This window comes from Mesocricetus auratus, unplaced genomic scaffold (genome assembly GCF_017639785.1).
Source record: "Mesocricetus auratus isolate SY011 unplaced genomic scaffold, BCM_Maur_2.0 Super-Scaffold_100023, whole genome shotgun sequence".
Taxonomy (NCBI): Eukaryota; Metazoa; Chordata; class Mammalia; order Rodentia; family Cricetidae; genus Mesocricetus; species Mesocricetus auratus.
Genome location: NW_024429204.1, coordinates 21,461,467 through 21,474,281, shown reverse-complemented (window position 1 = coordinate 21,474,281; position 12,815 = coordinate 21,461,467).

The following is a 12,815-nucleotide window of genomic DNA, read 5'->3' as shown; positions in this document are numbered from 1 at the left end:
CCTAGAATTATCTTGTAAAATCAAATGTTCCTTAACTCCTATTCCTGAGTGGGTTAGGCTAACTCATCCATTTGACAGACTGATTATTAATGAGTTACTTTCCTTGTTGAGACACAACACCTGTCGAAAGCAACTTTTGGCTTGCAGTTTGAGAGTGCTGTCCATCGTGGTGGGAGAGGCATTGTCCTGGGAACGCTGTGTTGACAGGAAGCAGAGAAAGCTCACTTTTTCAGCCAGTCCTTGGCATGACGTCACCCAAGTTTAGGGTGGGTCTCCCATCCTCACCGGAAACTCCCTCAAGGACATGCCCAGAGGTGCATCTCTGTGGTGATCCTAAAAGAAGTGACAATGAAGGTTAGTCACCACACATGCTTAGCATCTGGGATATGTCAGGCCCCAGGACAAACACACAGCCCCTTCCTTCAGGGCTCATAGTCAAGCAAGGAAGATTGACGAGACATTTCCAGTCTGTGCTAACAGCAGAGGTGGGAGGGAGAGGGGTTGGGGGAATGTGACCTCTACCGTGGTCCCAGATCTGTTCTCTGGGGAGGACAATGCAGGAGCACCAATGATGGTTGGGTGGTAATCCGGGTTCTAAGGCTTGGAAGCTGTGTAAACTCGAGCACGTTCTAATCTCGAGGGCCTGTCATTTTCAAAAGGTGGCGTGGAGGCCTGGCCAGATGGCTCCCCCGGTGAAGGTGTTTGTTGCCAAGCTTGGCAACTTGAATTTGATCATCAGAGCCCACATGATGCTACGCTCCTGAAAGTCGCTCTCTGGCCTCCGGCTTCTACATTCAAACCATCACATGCCTGCTTGTGTGTGTGCACACATACAAACACACACAAATAAATAAATAAATAAATAGTGATTTTTTTTTAACATGAAAATGAAGCACAGATAAAATCTGGCATGTGGACTCAGGAAACCCCCAAATGCCTGTTCATGGTTGTGACTGTGCCTGTGTTTATCACCTGGACCTTCAGACAGAGGCATTGGAGACTAAAAAGTAGGCCACGGAGGAAGCCCAAGCAGAATGAGAGAAAAGGGTAGGCCAGAACATTACAAATCAGAGCGGAACCCCAAGGGGGGGCCTAGCAACACACCCCAAGACTCACGGCACCCAGCCCTCCACCGTTAACTATCAGCTCCTCAGAACACTCCCAGAGGCAGAGCGAGTCTGCTGCCATCACGCGTTCCAACTAGGGCAAGAATCTGAACCCGGGTCTTCAGCTCCAGAGCCTGGGTTCTAGAACAGTCTACTCTGCAATGCTTTAGAGAACGAGTACAAGGAGAAATGCAGTAGTCATCTCGCCTTGCCAGTGAACCTGTGTTAGTGGCCACACCTCTTTGGGCGTGGCTTCAGGTGCAGGCGTGACCCAAAGGTAGAGGTGCGAGCTACGGACACAGAGACGTAAGGTCTTCCGATAGGACGCTAATGGCCAGTGAGGCTGGAGTCTGAAGCAGGGGGGGGAAGGGGGAAACTTCCAGAAGCAGGGGTCTGGCACTCTAGTTCACCTGCATTGGAGTTCGCAAGGTTAAGCCCACCCAGGAGGGTGTGGCCAGATAAGACGTCACCAATGACTATCAATGAGTTTCCTTGTTTATCCTGCACAGCGGCCAGTGAGAGGGCGTGTCGCCACTTTACAGTGGGCAAAATGCATCCATAAGATGAAGTCCCTTGGCCTGGGTCACAGAGGCAGAGCAAAGCGTTCTTCGGTGCGGCCCGACCTCGATCCTGTTCCTTTCTTTCGCTTTCTCTGCTAACCTGTCTCTAACTGCTGTCCCTTCTTGCTGCAGGTGCCCTGCACTCTCTGGCTTTGCCTTTGGATGACTGAAGCTGTTGCACTCACAGAGGATTTAGATCTTGAGGAACCCTTAGTCGTGCCTAAGTGCTAGGAGCGAGGGAGTTCATCTTGATGGACAGACCCCAGAGGCACGGGTACATACAGAGCCCTCCGTGGGAGCCCAGGCTGGGACTTGGTGGGAATCCCTCCATCACCCAAGGATAGAGTCCTTTTTATCCCTGCAAGCTCAGCACTCTCGGCTACTAGCTTCTCTCCCCTGCCGTCTGCTCGGTCACCCCGACCCCTCTCCCACGGCCTCCATCTTCCCCAGGGTTTCCCTTCTGCACACCCCGGGGCCACACGGCAGACAAACAGGATATAAGCTGACTACTCAGGCTTCACTGTTCCCAAACCGCAGCAAGTAGGGGCACGACCCACCTCCCAGGGCGTGGGACAACGGGGTTGCGGTTGTACATGGTTTCCAGGCCCTGTTCAGACTTGTGCCGGTGCTGAGGCAGATACTTGAGGATCAGCCCTGGTGTCTGGAGGGGAGAACCAGACAGACCAACCCCCCCCCCCCGGGGAAGGATGCCAGACCTCTAAGTAAAGGCCCTGTGTAAGGAAAACCCGTCTTGAGGAATAAGTAGCACAAAGTTAGACGCATCCACCTAAGGTACCTTGAGTCAAACTCACATGGGAAAGACGCTAGGTGGTCCAAGCGGCTTGAGGATGCTGACTCAGCGGGTCCCCTGTCTGGGCCCATGTGAACCTGAGATGAGAGACTCATGTTACCATTGTTTGCCAGTTACACAAGGCTTCCCAGCTGGGCCGAATTCTACTTAAGAGGGAAGGGTGGAGCGGGGACAACTCAGCCTGGGAAGTGCATTGTGGTCCTGATCCCTCTCTTTGAATAAGGATCTCTCTCTCTCTCTCTCTCTCTCTCTCTCTCTCTCTCTCTCTCTCTCTCTCTCTCTCTCTCTCTCTCTCTACTTTAGCTTTCTGCTACCACTTTTCACTCACCCATGTTGCCTGGTTATATCTCTTCATCTCTTAAAGGCTGAGGCTCATCTTCCCTAGGAAGCTTTTTTTCTGGTCTTCTCTAACTACTCAGTTGGGTTGGATGCCCCTTTCTCTGGGTTTCCCCATCAGCTTGTATTCATGGCCATGCATCATTTCGAGTATGTTCTGGTCTTTATGAATGGCATGAGCGCATTTTATTTCTGACCCTCTAAGACCTACCACAGCACCTTTGATGAAACAAGTACTCACTGGACATTTGTGGGATGAACACCCAGAAGGGAGGGAGAGTAAAGCAGACAATAGATGTGAGATGTGAGACCGTTAAATTGCCATCACATTTATTAACGGGTTTCCACAAATACATTTTCGTAATCAGTTCTCAGCTTCCTAAGATCTGGAATGACCTGGGAGACATGCCTCTGGAGATTATCTGGAGGGGAGAAGACCTGCCCAGTGTGAGTGGCTCATTTTCTGGGTGGGATTCTGGACTGCATATGAAACTGAAGAGCATGACATGAGCCTCCATCCTTATCTGCTTCTTGACTGTGGATGTGACAAACTATGACCTCTAACTATGAGCCCTCGCTCCCTTGAGCCACCTTTATAGGAGGATTTTATCACAATGACAGGAAAAGCATCTAAGACACTGATTGACACACTTCACATGCGTCAGTAGGATCAGAATCATAACATGCTAAGTCTTGGCAAAGAGCTTTGCTGAAAGTCAAATGCTAATAAAGCAATCAGAAATATCCTTGTACTTGCATACATACAACTGTATTCATCTCTAAATTCACGCTGTAGCCAGAATCTCCCTCTGGGCTCCACTCAGCTCTCAGCCCTGGATTTCAGACAAGACACAGAGCATGAAGAAGGAAGAAGTTTGTCACAGAGAAAGGTGATGGCCTCGGGGTGATGTTGACAATGTCAGGGAGACCACTGAGGAGGAAAACACTCTCAAGGGTGAGAGTGGACAGTAGCTAGGGAAACTGTGTTGCCAATTTACTTTAGGCAGGTTCCATACTTTTTATTAAGGTCTTTTAGAAATACAACTTCCTAGGAGGTGTTTTCTGTCCAGGCAAAGGACAAACTCACTTGGATTCACTTTTATCGAGGGAACAATGGAATGTCTTTGTTCATTACCAGAAAGCCTCCAGCCATGTATAGTAATAAATCCTGATCTTCGGAGCAGTTGAGATGGTTGTGGGTCTACCCAGGGCTAGAGATGCTAATCTTTTCCCATTCTTTTGACCAACAGTCAATGTCCTGCAGCTCCCAGGTTTACAAGCTGCTGACTATGAGGGAGGGGACCAGCAACAACGACCTTAGCCTGCTCATATCTGAACAGCTATCTAAGGACATCACAAACAACAGGAAATTGTCAAAACTCCTGTGCTGGAGGTGACAGTTCTATGAACAGTCTGTCCCAGAATTAGAGCAGGGCTGACAAGGAGAATAAATATCACACCTGGGCCTGTCATACCCCCAGGTCTCCCACATTTCTAGACGACCAGGCCATTGATGCTAACATTCACAGTGCACATTTATCTACGAAATCAGGCAATTAGAAAACAAGCAAACAACAACAATGGAAAAAGAATTCTAGGTTCCACTTTTACTCTGTGCTCCTTTCTCAGGATAGGGGATGTCAAAGCCAACCTGTGTCCTCCCTTTTGGGGTGAGAAGGTGGCAAAGGAGGGGAATGTGGGAGCAGTGTGGAAAATGAGGGTTGAACCCAAGCTTTCTAACACACACACACATACACACAAATATACACATATATACACAAATACACACACATACACACAAATACACACACATATACACATACATACAAAACACACATACACACACAAAACACAACACACATACACACAAATACACACACATATATGCACATGCACATTAATACACACCACATATACATACACACAAATACACACATATATACACATACACATAAACACACACACAAATACACACCACATACACACAAATACACATACATATATGTGCATACACATAAATACACACCACATACACAAACACACAAATACACACATATATACACATATACATAAACACACACAAATACACACCACATACACACAAATACACATATACACAGACATACAAATACACACATATATGCACATACACATAAACACACACACAAATACACATGCATACACACACACACACACACACACACACACACACACACACCCGGAAGACAGCCTGCCAGGCAGGGCATCCACCTGTCCTAGCATCTGATTCTATCTGCCAGGTCTGGTGTCCTCTCTTGTCACCCAGACCCCAGCACAGATCCTCACAAATCCCCCACCACCTCACCCAGCTCCCTCCCCTTCGGTGGTGTCTGATGAGTCTCACTTGGCCCAGGACTGCAGGAACCACGGCCCTGCCCTCCCTGCCTCCCTCCCTTTCATCCCTAACTCCTTCTTTGTTTCTAAATAAGATCTTACTTTAATTTTTGAAAAGGCAGCACTCTTTTCTCAAGATTATGGGCTATAATTATTAAACAAAATTATAAACTAAATCTTCCCTCCCTTGTCTGTCTCTCAGAACTTCAGGCCTGCTGTGTGACCTCCCTCCCTCCTTCCTTCCTTCCTTCTCTCCCTCCCTCCCTCCCTCCCTCCCTTTCCTTCCTTCTTTGTATATGTGCACCTGTCTTTAATGCAGTTACAGGTGTGCTTGCCAGAGTGTTCACTTGATATAGTTTGTTCCCATTTTGGATTGGATTTTGTTTTTGTTTTTTGCTTTTGTTTGGTTGACTTGCTTTTTGGTGTGTGTGTGTGTGTGTATGTGTGTGTGTGTGTTTATACAGTTTCTCACTGACCTGGAACTTGCTGCGTAGGCTATGCTGGGACCAGAGTATTACCCATCTCTGCTCAACACAAACTACTTGGTGTTTCTATTTTTTAAATTGAACTTATATATTTAGTATGTGTAGGAGGAAGCCTGTATGCTGCCATTAACCATGTGACTTACTAGAGGCACATACAGATGAGGTAATAAAAGAGCGGTTTACCACACCACTAACCACACCCACTTTAGGCATGACTAAAGACGTATACGTACGTAGGCAGTGAACTACGTCACTAGCCAGGCCCACTTTTGGGCATGGCTTAGGGGACGTTACGGGGGAAGGCATAAAAGACCGAAGAACGAAAGTCTTGGTCTCTTTTTCCAGATTTCGGCTTCCAGTTTGGGAGCAGAAAACTACTGGGCTCATCTGGGTTACTTGTTTGGTATCTTGTGAGTAATTTCTACAAAAAATACTTAGTTTTACTTTCAGTAAGTGGGCCATTTATCATTACAGCGTCATTTGGAGCATCATTATTTTATTTTCTTCTGTCTTATATCAATGGCTCTTTGATATAATACAGAAATTCTGAATTTTATTTAAATAATATGCTTGAATTTAGAGTAGGAGAGCCAATCCAGCTCCAAAGCCAGCTTCAGTTAAATGAATGGGGACTGAAGTATATGAAAAAACAAAGATAAAAGGGTACTATGAAAAACAAGATAGAGAGATTTAGACTTTGATACCACACAGTGAGTTACTGTTTGTTTGATGATCCTCAGGGTAGCTATTCATTCTTCTTCAGGAATCCGTATGTCCAGTATTCTTTGCTGAGTTTACCTGTGAAGACAAAAAACAAAACACTTCTCTTTCCTTTTAGGAGGTCACTTTACCCATGGTGGAATATGAATTTGTAGATGAGCTGTTATCTTCCTCCTCCTGAGATGTCTTCTGTTCTAATCGAATCTTAATTAATTTTGATGGAACCCAAAGCTTTTCTTCTCCTGTGGAGACAAAAGCATAACCCCTTCCCCAACGTAACGCATATCCTGGTTTCCAGACTGAGGTCAAAACAACCTTAAAATACACCGGTTGGTTCAGTTCAGAAGTCTTCTCTGTAGTCCAGTGTCTTTCTGCTGCAGTTTGTCCTTTTTCATCAGCATTAAGAAAATTCAACGTTATTAAGCATTATGTAACCTGTGTTTAGGAGTCTTTGTTCTCCCTACCTGTTTATGAAGCATCTCTTTTAAGGTTCAGTTAGATCTTTTGATCACTGCTTGTCCTGTGGGATTGTAAGGTATACCAGTTACATGTTTTATATTATAATATTTGAAAAATTGCTCCAATTTACTGGAGACATATGCTGGAGCATTGTCAGTTTTTATTGTTTTAGGTATACCCATGAGAGCCATCACCTCTGAGAGGTGTGTAATAACAGAATCAGCTTTTTCAGAGCTGAGGGCAGTAGCCCATTGGAATCCTGAGAACGTGTCTATGTGTGGGAACACCAGACCTTGAGCAGAGACCCACTTCCCCTTCTGCCTGGGAGTAGGCAGCTGTAAGACAATGTTTAGTAAAAACATGTTTACTAAAAACGATACAATAAGTTCCTGGGAAAGGCCTTCCCACGGAAACCGCCCTGACCTCTACCTTGTCCAAAGACTAACCGCACCTTCAAAAACCCACACACATCCACCTCTGGGGTCAGAGCAGAACCAGCCAAGGTAGAGGAGAGAGCAGAAGCTTCTCTGGTGGGAGCTTTTCTTAGGAGGTTTTCTTGAACCTTTTTGGAGCCTGTTTAAAGTTTTCTTTATATCATTGAACGAGTCTCTGTGTTGTCAATCCCCGACACCCTCCGCACGTTCTCAGACACAGGCCGCGCAGCAGACGTGACAATTGGAGGTCCCACCGAGATCGTGAAAGCGAGGTAAGTGGACGGGGTCGTCCCTTTTGCCAGCCAGGGACAGATGGAGAAAAATAGGAAAAAAAAAAACAATGGGAAATAGTCCCTGGAAGTTTAAATTACAGTATCACGTAAAAAAGTAGCTTGAAAAACAGGGGACTACAACCATGACAGGCTTTTTAAAATGGATTGAACGAGGGAGCCCATGGTTCATTACTGGGGAAGGCTTAAATGTCCCAGATTGGGAGGATGTTTGCTATGATATTCAGAGAGCTGGGTGTTGGTGGCATACGCCTTTAATCCCAACACTCAGGAGGCAGAGATAGGAAGGAATGAGGCCATCCTGGTCTATAGAGCAAGTTCCAGGACAGCCTCCAAAAGGATAGAGAGAAACCCAGTCTCAAAAAAAAAAAGAAAAAAGAAAAAAAGAAATTTAAAAAAAAGGGTAAAATAAGAAATAAAATAAAAAATCTCCAGTCTTTCGCCTGATCCACTGAGGTCAGGAAAGTAAAGGGGAACTGAGAAATCTGAAAGGCTGGCCAGTAAGGCTATGCGGATGTGTTAAAAAGGGGTACCAAGCTAGGGGTACCAGATTAAATCTCCAGGCCTTCACCTGACAAAGGTCAGGGAAGTAAGGGGACCCTGAGAGATTGCCCTCAGATGGGGGGTGGATTAGATTAAATCTCCAGGCCTTCGCCTGACAAAGGTCAGGAAAGTAAGGGGACCCTGAGAGATTGCCCTCAGATGGGGGGTAGATTAGATTAAATCTCCAGGCCTTCGCCTGACACCGAGGTCAGAAAAGAAAGGGGAACCTGAGAGATCACCCTAGGTTGGAGGGTGGATTGAATTAAATCTCCAGGCCTTCGCCTGACACCAAGGTCAAAAAAGTAAGGGGACCCTGAGAGATCACCCTCAGTTGGAGGATAGATTAAAAGTGGGTAAATTAAAAATTGGTAATGGTTAATAAAGGAGGTACTGGTATTAAGTAAAAGAAAAAAAAGACAAAGGTATATGGAATAAAAATTTTTGTTTACATTTAAGTTCTATTTTGTGAGTCATCTCTAAAAACTTTTGGCCAAAAGCCTGGCCTCTCCACCTTGCATCTACAGAGTTACAAGGAGTAGGTACAGCTGTACCCCATGACAGTAGCTCAAATGGAAAAATGACAAAAAAAAACATACAGGACTTTTTAACCCTTTTAGTTCAAGGATTGGCTGGAGTTGTTCTTTTACATAGATTTCAATTAAGGAAACTTCATTGCAACAGACTAATCATGACCTAGGAAAAAAGAATGACTAAAAGATACATGTATGTTCTGAATGTATGGTGTGGCCACACCGGTATGTATGAAATGTGATTGTAAATGCGTGAGTGTAAACTGCTTATATGATTAAAAGGATACTTAAATCTCTTCAAAAATAGTTAAGAAGCTACCTAGATTGCTTTAAATATAGCCAAAAGGAACATCTAGCCAGTCTGTTAATGTTTTAACAAAAAAATTTAAAATACAAATGAGGCCTTGTCAGCTAGTGAGAGCTCTACAGGTTAGATTGGAAAAGACTGCTCACAGACTTTAAATAATTTTCAAAAGTTATTTAGACACAGTATAGTTTACAATCTTTAAGTGATTTTCAAAACTTTTTGGAAAATATTTAAAGGATATGTCCTTTTTAATGGGCATCTACAAATAATCTAAGTAGGGACCCCAATTTACCTAGATAGTTAACCAAGGATGGTAGACAAATCCTTCTACTGTTATGGTCCAGCTTCAACAGTTCAAAAAAAATTTTTTTAGAAAATATAAAAGGGGGAATAATGCCCCCAGTCCCCACATGACTCATCAAATAATACACTCCTCATTTAAAAAATTTATAATGTGAATGCCAGTGAGCTTCAGACAGATTCTGGCATGGTGGAACTTGAGCAACCATTGCTCAGGTCAAATGGAGACATCCATGCACTAGACAGTGGAGAAGACCCTAATTTGGGGTCGAGGGCATGTTTGTGTTTTCTTGCAGGAAAAAAATAAAGCTTTGGCAGCTGTCAGACCATTTAGTGAGATGCATGGAGCAGAGAAAAACTGGACCTGAGACCATGGGAGCCTACCTAAGCCAGTTTGAGTGAGATCTCCTAAATCAGTGTTCCTGACCCTTGATGTCATCGAATCTACAGCCCAAGAACGAAAGAAAACAGTCTGTTCGAGATTTCCAGTTTCTCAACAGACCTGCTACATTAACCTTGTGGACCGGTGAGTTTTCATCCCGAAGCCAACAGAGAACTGGAAAGACTAACTGTCTGCCCTTGACACACCTTAAAACAACAAAATTCATTTTGCCAGTTTCCCTTTAGGGGAAAAAAGGACCCATTTAAAATATTTGGACATTGGTATGGACTATTGAAAGACCCCGGCCCAGCACAGGTGGCTGAGGCCTATGGAAAATTCCTTTCCCCCACAGCTCGGCCGAATAGTCATTTTTGATCAGAAAGAATCTCAGCTCAAGGTCTTTACAGCTGAATAGTCACTACTATCTCTGTCCAGGCAGGACACAGGTGTCTGCTATCTGCATAGCGTCTGCATAGCCAGCCCAGCAAGATTGGGCAGGCACAGAGATCTATTGTTCCTCAGATAGGGCCAAGGCGGAGACTTGAGTTCTGAGAGAAACCTCAATAGCCCTCATTCTGTGAGCCCCGGCCTCATTGTCCAATCAGGGTCCTGTAACTAGGCTTCTTGCTTCTGTACTCCGCTTTTGCTATAAAAGGACCCCTGAGTCCCCAGCTCGGGGCTCTCAGTTCCCGAGACTGAGATGCCCCGGGTACCCGTGTATTATCAATAAAGCCTCTTGCTGTTGCATCCAAGCTCGTGGCCTCGGTGTTCCTTGGGTTCGAGTCTCCCTCCCGTGAAAGTCCCCCCGCCTGGGGTCTTTCACTATGAGTGGCAAAAGCCTCTTTTCAGTATTTGAACAGGACATGGTCACTTGAAATATCAGAATTGATGGTTCCTGTTTCTGGAATCACGACTAGGCGAGTGTATTTTTCTGGAGAAATGCAACTTGTCCTAATGCGACAACTATTGTTCATATATTTCATAATGCTACATGTGTAACATCAATGATTGTGCCCAATGTATCTGTGCAAGTGCACTTTCTAAATGCTTTCCTGAGCAGATCTTGAAACGATTGGAAACTTTATCAAATTGTAAATGTAAATCACATGCGGGTTACCCTTGTAACAGAATGTAAATCACATGCAGGTTACCCTTGTAACAGACGAAGGCTGGTAGAATGTTATGGCCCAGATCTGGTGATGGGTATGGTGATGGAGAGGCGCTATGTCAATGGGGGTCCTGGAAATGGTGGCAGTGGCGGTAGGCATTCTGGCTTTATGCCGAGCTCAAACGTGCCTTGTTCCAGAGACAAGAGATCCATAACCAAGTATTGCTTAGCTTAGCCCATGGCAATCCTGATAGCCATGAAGGTTGGTTACAGATGATTTAAGGTTGGGGTATCTCCTATGACGGGCAACCTGTGGGGAAGACCCCTCCCACCTAAAACAGGGGTTCAAGGTCCCCCAAAGACGGGAAAGGGAGGGTGACCCTACTTGACCTAAGCCAGGAGTGCCTCATTTGAAAATAAAAAGGGGTGAATTGTGGGAACACCAGACCTTGAGCAGAGACCCACTTCCCCTTCTGCCTGGGAGTAGGCAGCTGTAAGACAATGTTTAGTAAAAACATGTTTACTAAAAACGATACAATAAGTTCCTGGAAGCAGAAATCCAGAAAAAGAGACCAAGAAGCATGTTTTAGAGGGAGTACCACAGTGCTCACATGGAGGAGGTCAGAGGACAACTGGAAGGAGTTGGTCATCTCTTTCTACCATGTGGGTCTCGGGGATCAAACTCAGGTGATCAGGCTTGGTGGTAGGCACCTTCAACTTCTGAGCCGTCTCCATAGCCCACACTCAGCCTTCTATGTGGGATCTGGGACTCAAACTCAGGTCTCGGGCTTGTACAGCATGAGGAGTATCCTAGTTTGCTTCCTGTTGCCGTGATCAAACACTCCAACCAAAAGCAACTTGGGGAGGAAGAGGCTGATTTGACTCACATTTCCGCATCACAGTCCCTCAAGCAGGAGCAGAGATGGGAGCCTCAAAGGAAGGCCTTCTTATATGCCCCAGGAGGTGGGCCCAGGGGGTACCTCCCACAGTGGGCAGGACCTCCAACAGTGGGCGGGGCCCTCCCACATCAATCATCAATCAAGGAAAGGCCCCCACAGACTTGCACACAGACCAGTCTGAGAGAAGCAAGCCCTCAGTTGAGGTTCCTCCCTCTTCCCAGGTAACAAAAACTAACAAGCACACCGGGCCATGTCCCCAACGCTCTCACAGGGATGCTTCAATGTTTATGTGACATGCTGACACACTAACCTGATCATGAATATCCACTCCCTACATTCCCTGGGAACCTTATACTACAGAGAGTAACATACAGTGCCCTGCTCCTCAGTTCCCTTAGTGCCCAACACTTCATGGGGATCTTTCCACATCCAAGCACGGAGAGTTTACTCTATCATTTTTCACAGTTATATAGTTCTTCTAGGCAGGCAGATCTCTGTGAGTTTAAGGCCAGCCTGGTCTACAAAGCGAGTACCAGGACGGTCAGAGCTGTTTGTTATGCAGAGAATCCCAGTCTCAAAAAAACAAAAACAAAAAAGGGGGGAGGCATCCCACTCTGATAAAAACCATCCTGTCCTGAGCCCTTAATTACACCAGGCACATCGTCTGACAAACCTTCACACAGCCGTGACACAGCCCTGTTATCTCCTTCCATTTCCAGGAACGAGGAAATCCAAGGCTGGCATAATGAGTGCCTCTGGCAGAGCCCAGGCTGGCTGCAGCACTCAAGCCTTTCCTTACCCAGCATGGAGGTCACGGTCTAGAAGTTTCCAGAACACAAAGACTTTGGCAATCATCCGTAAAACGTTAAATTTACAGCTGAGGGAAACTGAGGCCCAGAAGAGAAAGGGGTCTGTTGTAATGGCTGCCGTGGACAAGGTTCTCGTCTCTTCATCTCCAGACACACCTTGCTGTCATTTATATTTGCATGCCTGCTGGCAGGCAGGTCCAGGATGGGCATCTGGCCTGACCCAGACGGTAGTACCACAACAAAGGTGTCAGGTGAGCTCACAACTCAGCTGTGCACACTGCTGGGAACCAGGCACTACGGTTAAGCCCATTGCTCCCCTACTCCTAACCGTAGCTAGCAGCTCAGGGCAGGAGGCTAAGTGAC